The sequence below is a fragment of the Thermobia domestica genome, chromosome 6 (assembly GCF_964235325.1).
Source record: "Thermobia domestica chromosome 6, izTheDome1.hap1.1, whole genome shotgun sequence".
In the NCBI taxonomy this organism is placed as follows: Eukaryota; Metazoa; Arthropoda; class Insecta; order Zygentoma; family Lepismatidae; genus Thermobia; species Thermobia domestica.
In genome coordinates, this window is record NC_137459.1 from 234,263,056 (window position 1) to 234,275,625 (window position 12,570).

A 12,570-nucleotide genomic window follows, 5' to 3' on the forward strand; every position below is an offset into this window, starting at 1 on the left:
GGAACAACTAAGAGAAGCTATCAGTGCTGTTAAAAGTGAGTGTGCGATTCGAGAAGTTGGAAGATTGTACGGAATAGCAGAATCTACTATTCGTCTACGAACAAACACTGGAAATATGGAACATGCTACTCTCGGAAGTGTTCTATGGAGAACAAAACACGAATTGGTGGACTATGTGATAAGCGTTGCAAGCGTTTGGTATCACACCTATAGACCATCGGCGTTTGGCATACGAATTTGCTGAAGCAAGTCGAATTGCGCACAATTTTGATGGAACTACCTAACTTGCTGGAAAGGACTGGTTGAGACTATTTCTTTAAAGAAATCCAAGAATAAGCCTAAGGAAACCTGAAGAAGTAAGTTTGAATAGGATAAATTGATTCAATGAAGAAGCGGTAACACTATTCTTCAATAACTTGGAAACAGTGATGAAAAAGCACCATTTTCCCCTAAGTAGAATTTTCAACGTGGACGAAAGGGGTATTTCGAACGCACAACAATTTGTGAGAATTTTAGCACCTAAAGGTCAGAAACAGGTAGGAAGTGCTATGGTGTGCGAGTGTGGAAAGACAGTCACTGTTGTGTATGCTTGTAGTGCATTTGGAATCTTCGTCCCTCCCATGTTTATATTCTCACGGCGTCGCATGTACGATCTCGCCAGTATTTTCGATAAAGCATACGTCAAAGTTCCAACTATGGACAAAGCCATAGCTGGATTTAGGGCTGTGGGAATAATACCATTAAACCCTGACAAATTTTCAAAATCAGACTTTCACGATGTCACTATGGAGGAACCTAACATAGTCATTGCTGCTGGAGATGATGAGGACAGGTTGGTATAAAACGTCGAGGAAACTAGTCGTGATTGTGGAATTCATACTTCAACAGAACATAGTTTCAGTGTCACATCTCAGAATGACGTTGTTCTCCCTTATCATAGCACGCTTATGATTTCAATACACTCAAAAATATGTAATATTTTGTTCAGTTATAACACAAGTAGAGAATAAAGTATATAGTAAAACCTGTAGCCCACCTTGTCGTTCTTTTTCTGAACCCATGCCATCTACATATCTAAGTATGTTATATGTTATGAAAATGTTTCCTTGCTTTAAACATATATATTTGCTTTGCGCAGAATTACCCCATATTACGCGCAGAATTACCCACCTAGTTGGGTAATTCTGCGCAAATGTATAGTTCAGGTTTTTTGTCTATTGTCGAGTACTGGTATGAGCTTTTACTCAAACTACGTCTTTAGCTTGTCTACTACACAGCAAACAATGGCTGTGCAAAGTTACTCGTATGTCGTGATACTTACAAAAACAGCGGAGAAATAAAGATTTTTCCTTAAGTGCGCAGAATTCGACCACTTTCCCCTACTTGCTGTTTCTACGCTCTTTAGAAACGACAGCTATTTGTCGCATAAAGAAATTAATTCGTTCCATTACTTTTTTTAGCGTTCATCCACTAATGCTAAACAATTACCTGTTTTACAGAAAAAGCAATATGTAAAGTTTTACTTTCCTGTTTAAAATTTAATCCTTTTCCAGTGCTACGAGCTAATCAGTGCTTTATTTGTAGATTGGAAAACGAATATACGTAATTACTGCTTTCCCAGGGTGGGAAGAGCATATCCATCCCTGTAGAAACCTAACAATTCTCATAAGCATTATCAATTAGGCAATATTCCTTCTACAATACTTCAACTATAGTTTGCATATTAAGTAATACGTAACATAATAATAATAATAATAATAATAATAATAATAATAATAATAATAATAATAATAATAATAATAATAATAATAATAATAATAATATTTTAGTATCAGACTTGAAGATGTTTCTACATGATACATGTATTCATGAAAATAGTCAATATTTGTTACGTACTCACTTAGTCTTCCATTCCCGGCGGGAGCTCATGTGGTTCGGATTCCACGTTAATCAGTAGGTTCTGTCTCATATAGCCTCGCTGTGGAAAGGGACGTTAAACTCTACAATGAAATGAAATCTTTGAGTTTTACGTCCCACGGTTATATCAGCTAGGCTAAAAGAGACGGTGATAATGAGAAATAAATGAAAGGGTGGAATGAAAAAAACTGGGAAAACTTCGAGAAAACCCACTCACACGGTGTTTGTCAACCACAAAGTTCACTTGGTGCGAGCTGAGATCTAATGCACCAGAAGTGAACGCTCTACCACTGAGCCACTGCGGCCTGGTTTAAACTCTACATGTCTAACATGTAATACTTCCCAAGTGTAACAATCCGATTTTGATAAAATTTAGCAGGTAGATACTACACATAAACGAATACGTGCTTTTTATTTTCTGCGGAATAGCGTTTTTAAGAGGCAAAAGCTCTCACCAAAAAATTTGAAAGTTGACGTTCGAAAGGCAAGATGAAGTGGACCGAAGCGAATGAAATTGTGCACAGATATTGTAGACAGAAAATGAGGGAAAACGTGCTTCACATTATCCTGGAAAAATAGTTGGGTCAGCCAGGGACCCCTCAAACCTTTGGTCTCGAAATATCAAAAGTGCTAATAACAGTTTGTCAGAAGTCCCTAAAGAACATAAATAATTGCAGCAAAACTTTGTATAGGGACAATACGCAAAAATAAACAAATACGTTTTTGTTTTGTTTTTTTCGGCGGAGAAACGGTTTTATGGGCAAAAACACCCACTCAAAAGTTTGATAGTTGACGCCCGAAAGGCAAGAGTGGACCAAAGTGAATAAAATTGTGTACAGATAATGTACACGTAAGATGGGGGAATACGTGATTCTAATTTTCCTTATAATAATAATAATAATAATAATAATAATAATAATAATAATAATAATAATAATAATAATAATAATAATAATAATAATAATGATCAAACAGTTCGGTGGACCGAAGCGAATGAAATTGTGTGTAGATATTATATATGTAGAATAAGGCCTTTCGTGTTCAACATGTGTCATCATCCGATTTCTTCAAATTTGGTACATCAACAGTAAGCACAAACAGTATAGCATATTTTATAGTGTTTCGGAAGGCGCCTTTAACCCTTACAATGTTTTTCCGCGTAAACAGAAAGACGTGTCGATTTATTTCCTATTTACTGTTGATGTGCCAAATTTGAAGCAAATCGGATGCGGACACTTGGGAAACACGAGAGACCTTATTTAACATATACAACACCTACACACAATTTCATTTGCTTCGATCCACTCCTTCCTGTGCTACTACGGTAAAATTTACTTTTTTCGGAGAGGGCCTTGGCCCCCAAAATAGTATTAGGGCCAAGAACCCTCCGAATTGCACTTTTGATATTTTATAGTCAACGGTTTAGAAAGTCTGTGTACCGTCCAACTCTTTTCTAAAGAAAATTCGAAACAGTAGTCCCTCATTTCAAATCTACAATATCTGTGCACAGTTTCATTGACTTCGGTTCACTTCTTATTACCTTTCGGGCGTCAAATTTCAAAATTTTGGGTGAGGGCTTTGGCCCCTAAAACCGTTGTTCCGCAGAAAATAAAAAATCCGTATTCGTTCAATTTTTTGCGTATTGTCACTACAACAAAATTTCGTTCCAGTTCTTTATGTCCTTTAAGCACTTCTAACATACTGTTATTAGCACTTCTGATATTTCATGATCAAAGTTCTGGTGAAGTTCGTGCCCCACCCAACCGTTTTTTTTTTTTTAGGAGAATACGAAACACGTATTCCCTCGTTTTAGGTCTACAATATCTGTGCACAATTTCATTCACTTTAGTGCACTTCTTCTTGATTTTCTGGCTTCAATTTCCAAAATTTTGTGGTGGGGCTTTTGCCCCAAAAAACGTTATTCTGAAGAAAATAAAAAAAACACATATTCGTTTATTTTATGTGTAGTATCTACCTGGCAAATTTTATCAAAATCGACTGTTTGGGAAGTGTTACATGTCAGACAAAATTAGTCAGCTGTTGTATTTTCTTCGCTCCTATTTCTATATTTGACACCGATCACTTCGTTCCAATCACCATGGATTTTGTCTTTCTAACATTTATTTTGATCCTATATTCTTCACAAACTCTTCCCAAGTTTTCAACATTTTATTGACTTTCTTTTTATATTCTGCAACAACAGCCATATCATCCCCAAAACGTATGCACCTAATCATTTTACCTCCTAAGGAAATATTATCTCCATTATGTAGACTCCTCTTCGCTATCTCTTCTAAATAGATATTAAATAATGTCGACAAAAGATATCATCCCTGTTGAACTCTCCTTCCAATTACATTCTTTGTCTATTGTGCATTCACCAGTGAATTTCCATGACAAATCATGAATAATTCTTATACTTTATACAATATTTATGGACGAATACGTAACAGAACCTATATCAATAACATACACCATTCCCCAAAGTAACAAATACGGTGGACATAAACATACGATCAATAGATATATTACGTCAGGGTGAAATAGGCTTAAATTTCAGACACTACAAAATACATTTCATTTGCTCTTCCTACCGGTCTGGTGGCTAGCATGTGTGCCTTTGGCGTACGGCGTTCCGGGTTCGATTGCTGCTCACAGAATTTTCTTTAATGTTTTTGTGTTTGTGTCCCTGACATTCATGGTTATTGGAAATAACTGTAAAATAGGTATACCGAGTAGAAAATAGAGACAAGTTACTGAAATACGTTCGGTGAATCAGTTAACTTAAAGAAAAGGAAAAAGTGGTCTAAAGTGCTTGCGCGTAGATCACTCTTAAAGGTTAGTTCGAGTCCCATCAAAGTAAGATTTGTCTTTTACCTGTTCTCGAAATTTCTCTTTGTTTCTATCGGATTAAATAGAACTTCGAATAGAGACCATGTGGAATTAATTTATTGACTAAACCAGAAATTCTGATAGAGATACGACTATGATTTTATTATTATTATTATTATTATTATTATTATTATTATTATTATTATTATTATTATTATTATTATTATTAGTTAAAGTACGAAGTTTAAAATGAGGTGATGCAGCATTTACGTAAACTAAATGATAATTTATTTGATAATATTCACTAGTCCGCCATACATTTGCCAGAGTTTCCTTTGGGAAATGAAGTATATACAACATTGAATAGTAAAAATATTACAATAAAAATATATTATTAAAAATATTGATTAAGTAATTTGATTTAAACATGCCTTTCCAGTAAGAATTATATAGAGAGAGGATTTGATTTAAGGTGCAATCCACACGAATATTCGAGTTTTAATCCGATTAGAAATCGATAACTTACACGATAATATTTACTTCATTACTTCCATAATTCTTTATTCTTGTACGTATTATAATTCTCGTACGATTTTGCCATTTCAAAACGTGGAACGAGAAATGAATGTAATATTATATTTGTTAAGAAAACCTTTGAAACAGTGATGATTTCAGGGGGTGACCTGAGGGAGAATTTGAGACACTGTCGACCTAAAATATTTCCCCCTTCGGAGCAATATCCTCAATTATGCTCAAAGTGGACTAATAGTTTTTTTAGCTGTTTTTCGTCCTTCGTACATTGACAATTCCTCGGGAAAAATCATCTGAAATCACCAATGCTTATAAATAGTTTTTCATTACAGATCAAAGGATAATAATGAAATATTGAACATACTTAATATTTTGTTTTCAGCTATGGATTTTAGATTTGCAATTTATATAATGTTCCGTTCTAATTGAATTTGAAAGAAATGTAGTTGCCATGTTTCATAGTTATGAGTCTGGATATGCAAACCCGCTTAACGTAGGAATTACTTATATGAAATTTGTGCGAGTATAATAGACGCGCTGTATTTGATTCAAAATAAAGGAGTTCTGTATTTTTTTTAATCTGTAATGTTGATAATTTAGTGAATACCCTCTGAGTACTCAATGAACATTTCAACTGATTTGATTTATTGTTCTAAAAACAACTTCAGAGCTAGCTGATTACGGGGAACACTTCCTTTTGCTCTTGCGACGATTCTAAGTAGTCGAAATTTGCGATTGAATTCCAGTCCGCTACTCGTGCGCCTAAAACAAAGACCACGATGTTTGTACGTCACCGGTCCGCATTTTTCCGATCCCAAACGTTTCAGTATTCTTGCCAATTTGATGTCGAGAGCAGAACCCAACCAACCCCTGCGGGGCTTCTAACCCGTTCCTACTACTACTACTACTAATAATAATAATAATAGTAATGCTAATACTAATACTACTACTAATAGTGCTACTACCACTTTGACTACTAACGAAAGAAATGTTATATTTTTTTAGAAACAATAAAGACAGGATTCCTTAGACAGGGTTTGAACTCACGCCAAAAACGATTTTCCTTACTAGCATGTTGCGCTAGCTCACTTTTTTCTTTATTTCATGATGTTCTGAAAATACAAAGTCCAAGTTACAAAACTACATAAGAACCATGGATGTTCAAGCAGTACATAAATATGAATCTGGAATCTATACATGAGAATTATATATAAATACAAAGTGCCAAGACATTGTACTTGTAAGTTCACACTACTAGGAAAAAAAGGTCTCTATTAATCAAATATGACATGTAAAAAATTAGCGAAATATTTGTTTTCCTCCACCCGACGCCTTAGTTTCCACCGGGAACGTTGTAAATAATCAAATTATTCAATTCCTGTACAGTGAGGTCTAGTGTGAAGCAAGTAGTAGAGAGTCGTACCGAGGAGTCAGGTGACGATTGTGTTCCGAGTTGGCGGAAACCATTGATAAATGTTCGCCGTAAAATACTGTTTAGGTTTACGCAGACGAATGCCAGCTATGCAATAAGTTGTTCCAAATTGGTCTAGCATCTAAACATTCCGAAAGGCGATGGTGTAAGGCATCTCTGTGTCCACAAATAAGACGTAAGTCAGTAGGACTCCGATGAATAACGTATAAGCGTTCATTGCTGGGAATCAGATTATGAATTGTTTCGTACCACAAACTTTTCAATTCACTGGTGAGGAGAGAATGATTCAAATTCTGCCAAATCGCGGGCCAGTTGTGGTGTGGATGGTGCATGATGATAGAAGCTGTTTCTGAATTGTCGTGCTGTTGTTAGAGTATGGTGTATAAAATGCGTGTATTGCCGGCCTGTTCTGGGGACAAGGTGGGCAAATATGCCCAGGTTAAGATTAGGTCACGAAGATTGGATGGACAATGATTTTCATGGCGTAAGTTAGGGGGATTATGTCCATGAAGGCTGTCCAGCACGTTAACCGCTGTGCAGTGTGTGAATGTGCATTTAAAGACTGTAGGCCTACATGTATGTTTTTAACAGTAGTGCTTTAGCTTTCTGTCGAATATTAATCAAATTGAGACCACCGCGAGTATATGGGAGGGACAGAACCGGCCGTCGTACTCGCAAAAGGCATCCTTTCCACAGAAACCACCGAAATCTATTTTCTTGGCATACATTTCTGTTAAAGGAAAAAAATGTGCCATATACCAAAGTTTGGAGCGAAGGTAAGCGTTGGCATACCATATCCGTTGATACAAGGAAAGTGCGCGTGGTTTATCTGCTGACTTTGTATACGCCTTTGGGTTATGATCGGGTTCTATATATGCTGCTGTTGATTTTTGGCATCATTTGTGAATGTAATGCCAAGAATTTTAAGAACGGAGACTGACTGCACGTTCCAAGGGATCAGCGGAGAATCCGGACATTGCCAGTTATGAAACAACAATTGCTTAGATTTATATGTATTGAGCATTTGTCCACTAAGCAAGAAATACCGCTCAATATGGTTCATTGCTTTCTGAAGATGAGAAAATTCAGTACAAAGCAGTCTAACATCATCTGCGTATGCTTGGATATTAAGCTTGTGAAAATTATATAATAGTCGATCTTGATCTCTAGCAATTTTTTGTAATAGGGAGTCAATTCCGTGACTGAACAAATACATAGAAAGTTCGCAGCCTTGTCGGATATCACGTTTAAGGTCTACAGCAGGTGACAAATGACCATTTAAATGAATTTTGGAGGATTCATTTTTGCATAACGTAGTAATGAGGCTGATGAAGGATGGAGGAAATGCATATGCCTTAAGTACCGCGTAGCTATATTGATGGATCATACTGTCAAATGCTTTCCGAAAGTCAAGTGAGAGTACACAGGCAGGGAGACGTTTAAACTTTTAATATGAAATAATATCTCGCAGTTTGGATAGTGCTGCTTGCATATTATACGTAGGATTGAGTGCAGCTTGATAGGGGCTGATGAGCTAACTACAGATGGGTTTTAAGCTGCTAGCAATCATTTTGGTTAATATTTTAAGATCGGCATTCAGAAGCGTAATAGGATGAAAGTCCTCAAGAGAAAATCGTCCGGATTTTTTAGGAAGGAGTATCAAGATCCCATCATTCTGTGGAATATTAGAGGCGTGCAATAATTCATTTATTATTTCAAGTACTGTCTGACCCACAATATCCCAATATTGCTTATAGAATAGGCACGGGAGTCCATCAGGCCCAGGGCTGGAGATATTATGAGATTTCTTCAAAACACTCATCAATTCCTCGATCGAAAAGGGGTACATGAAGGAATCCAAAGACAAAGCACGTCCTCGCAGTATGAACGATCGTAGCGAACTCCATTCACTCGGCTACGAAGGTCGACAGCATCTGGTGTTTACTTTGTGTTATATGTAGGTCATGACTCATGATGTCGTATCTATATCGGCCAATCAGATCAGAGGATATCTGAAACGTCTGGGATCCGCAAATATGCAACCGGTCGGTACAGTGGAAAAGCTCTGCGCCCTCACTAGGGGAATGGCTTAGCGAAAGATACGATGCATGTTTCTCAAAATGTGTACGACTTTGCTAATAAGGCAAAGAATAAGAAAAGGAACAGAATTTAAGGTTTATTTAAAAGGTAAACTATTTATTTATTTATATATTTATTACCAATTGAATATACTTGAATATCTTAGGATGAAGTTAAAGTGTACTAATTTGCTATATTATTGACATTGTTTGCAGCCCGAAGTAAGAAACTAATTAATATTCTCATGCAAGAGCGCCGATTTCTCTGTAAATTTGGGGGGCATTCAGCTGTAGAAGGTATAATATATATGTATGTATATTCACAAATACAGTAGGGAATCCACATGAGCTTTGGGGGGCCCGGGCCCCCTCTGCCCCCAGGATCGGCGCCCTTGTTCTTATGTTTCGGTCACCGACCGACCTTACGAAGCGAAGTTTATTCATTCTTAGGAAAAAAAATCAACAATATAAAAGCATAGTTATTTGATAGTAGAGCGCTAATTTCTTATATGCAAGTTCATCCTGGAATCGATAGTTATGCGCTCAGTGGGAAGCCCAAGGAAAATAATACATGAAAAACCATTTCTCTAAGTAAAAGTAATATAAATTCTCTATTGAGTTCAACACAAGACGCACAAACTTACAATGATAATTATGTGCATGGGCATTCTGATAATTTACCAGTGCTATTATCGAACTAAACTACTTTACACATTAGTAATATTATTTCATCATAATATCTTCGCGCTTATTGTCTTTTTCTTTAGAAATGGAATATACTCGTAAATTGTTTATATTAGTCCATGTGAACATTTTCAAATTGGCTGAAGTGTTTTGAGCACATGAGTGTACATTTAAACCAACAAATGAACAGATGTGGTCGGTCTCACAGTAATGATAACAAACTAGTTATAGTGGCTTATTACTGAATAAAATAAAATGAAGTTTCTACTTTTATATTCCACGAATATGTTCTGTAGACAAAGGGAGACGGATGATTAATGAGAGTGAATGATTATAAAAGAATCAGTGGAATGGTTATGTGGGAGGAAACGTCTGAATCGCAAGAAAATCCACGGACACAATGTTGCCCATAGTAGTAATGGGGCGACTTGAGGACACTTTTTGGCCCCTGGGTCCCTGCCTCAGGACCCATGGTCCCTGGCCGGGGTCAATGACCTAGGGGTACCTAGGACCACCCCCCTCTAAATTTTGGCAGGGGTACCTTGGCCCACCCCCTAAATTTTGGCAGGGGTACATAGGACCACCCCCCTTAAATTTTGGAAATTGCCAAATTTAAAAATTGGATGTGGTAGCCTAGGACCATAGTATGTACCTCTAACAGTATTGGGTGTCTATGTCGTTCCCTTTTATGGGTAAAAAATTGCCAAAAATTTAAATTTCGGGGGTTTTTGACCTAATTTATCCCCTTTGATGAGGTATTATTACCCTATATAGTTATATGGGCGTATACAGGGGTCCATTACCTTTCATAAGACATGGGTATATTAATGCACCCCTTGAAAAATTTGGGAGGGGGTACGTTGGCCCACCCCTTAAATTTTGGAAATTGCCCAATTTAAACATTTGGTATTATAGTACCGGACCCTAATATGTATCATGATAAATTTGGGTGGTCCACCTCGTTCACTTCTAGGGGTACACAATTGCCAAAATATAAACGTAAGCAATACGTTGTACCACGTGTTTGGTTTCGACCTAAGTTATCCCTTTGATGAGGTGTTATTACCCTATATGGTTATATGGGCGTATACAGGAGTCCATTACCTTTCATAAGACATGGGAATATTAATGCACCCCTTTAAAAATTTGGGAGGGGTACCTTGGCCCACCCCTTCATTTTTAGAAATTGCCCAATTTAAACATTTGGTATTATAGTATAGGACGCTAATATGGATCACTATAAATTTGGGTGGTCCAACTCGTTCCCTTTTAGGGGTACAAAATCGCCAAAATATAAACGTAAGCAATACGTTATACCACGTGTTTTGTTTCGACCTAAGTTATCCCTTTGATGAGGTGTTATTACCCTATATGGTTATATGGACGTATACAGGGGTCCATTACCTTTCATAAGACATGGGTATATTAATGCACCCCTTTAAAAATTTGGGAGGGGTACCTTGGCCCACCCCTTCATTTTTAGAAATTGCCCAATTTAAACATTTGGTATTATAGTATAGGACGCTAATATGGATCACTATAAATTTGGGTGGTCCACCTCGTTCCCTTTTAGGGGTACAAAATTGCCAAATTTTAGTACAACCACGTGTTTGGTTTTTAACCTAATTTATCTCCTTGGATGAGGTCCTATTACCTTATATGGTTATATGGTCATGTATAGGTGTTCATTCCCTATCATAAGACATAGGTACATTGGTGCACCCCTTTAAATTTTTAGGAGGGGGTACCCTGGCCCACCCCTTCAATTTCAGAAATTCTCCAATTTAAGCATTTGGTATTATAGTACAGGACCTCATTATGTATCATGATAAATTTGGATGGTCCATCTCGTTCCCTTTCATGGGTACGAAATTGCCAAATTTAGGTACAACCACGTGTTTGGTTTTTGATTTAATTTATTCCCTTGGATGAGGTCCTATTACCTTATATGGTTATATGGTCATGTATAGGGGTCCATTTCCTATCATAAGACATAGGTACATTTTTTCACCCCCGGGAGGGGTACAATGGCCCACCCCTTTAATTTTGGAAATTGTTCAATTTAAACATTTGGTATTACAGTATAGGACCCTAATATGGATCACTATAAATTTGGGTGGTCCACCTCGTTCCCTTTTTAGGGGTACAAAATTGCCAAAAATATAAACGTAAGCAATACGTTGTACCACGTGTTTGGTTTTTGACCTAATTTATCTCCTTGGATGAGGTCCTATTACCTTATATGGTTATATTGTAATGTATAGGTGTTCATTTCCTATCATAAGACATAGGTACATTGGTGCATCCCTTTCAATTTTAGGAGAGGTACGTACCTTGGCCCGCCCCTTAAATTTTGGATTTTTTTTGATTTAAGCATTCGGTATTATAGTACAGGACCTTAATATGTATTATGATAAATTTGGATGGTCCACATCGTCCACTTTCATGGGTACGAAATTGCCAAAATATAAACGTAAGCAATACGTTGTACCACGTGTTTGACATTTTGACCCAATTTATCTCTTGGATGAGGTCCTATTACCTTATATGTTTATATGGTTATGTATAGGGGTCTATTCCCTATCATAAGACATAGGTACATTTGTGCACCCCTTTAAAATTTGTTAGGGGTACCTTGGCCCATCCCTTAAATTTTAGAAATTGCTCATTTTATATATTTGGTATTATAGTACTGGACCCTAACATGTATTATGATAAATTTGGGTGGTTTACCTCGTTTCTCTTTCATGGGTACATGTTATATGGGTATGTACAGAGGTTTATTACCTTTATATGTTTATGTTCCCTTTTAAATTTGGGGAATTATCAAATAACAAAATTCGGTAAACCTTTTTCTAGGACCCATTGGTGTTCCTCTTATGGCCAAATATTCAAAATTTAAAGGTTATTGACCGGCTTTATTATTGAATAAGTACAGGATTTATTACTTTTTCATAACACACAGGTGTATTTGTGTACCAATCTTAAATTTTGGGAGGGGTACATTTCTTATTGTCATATCAATAATTGGTAATTGGATAGTATCTTATTCATTGGGTAAATCATTGTGAAATATGAGTATGATCACGTAATCAG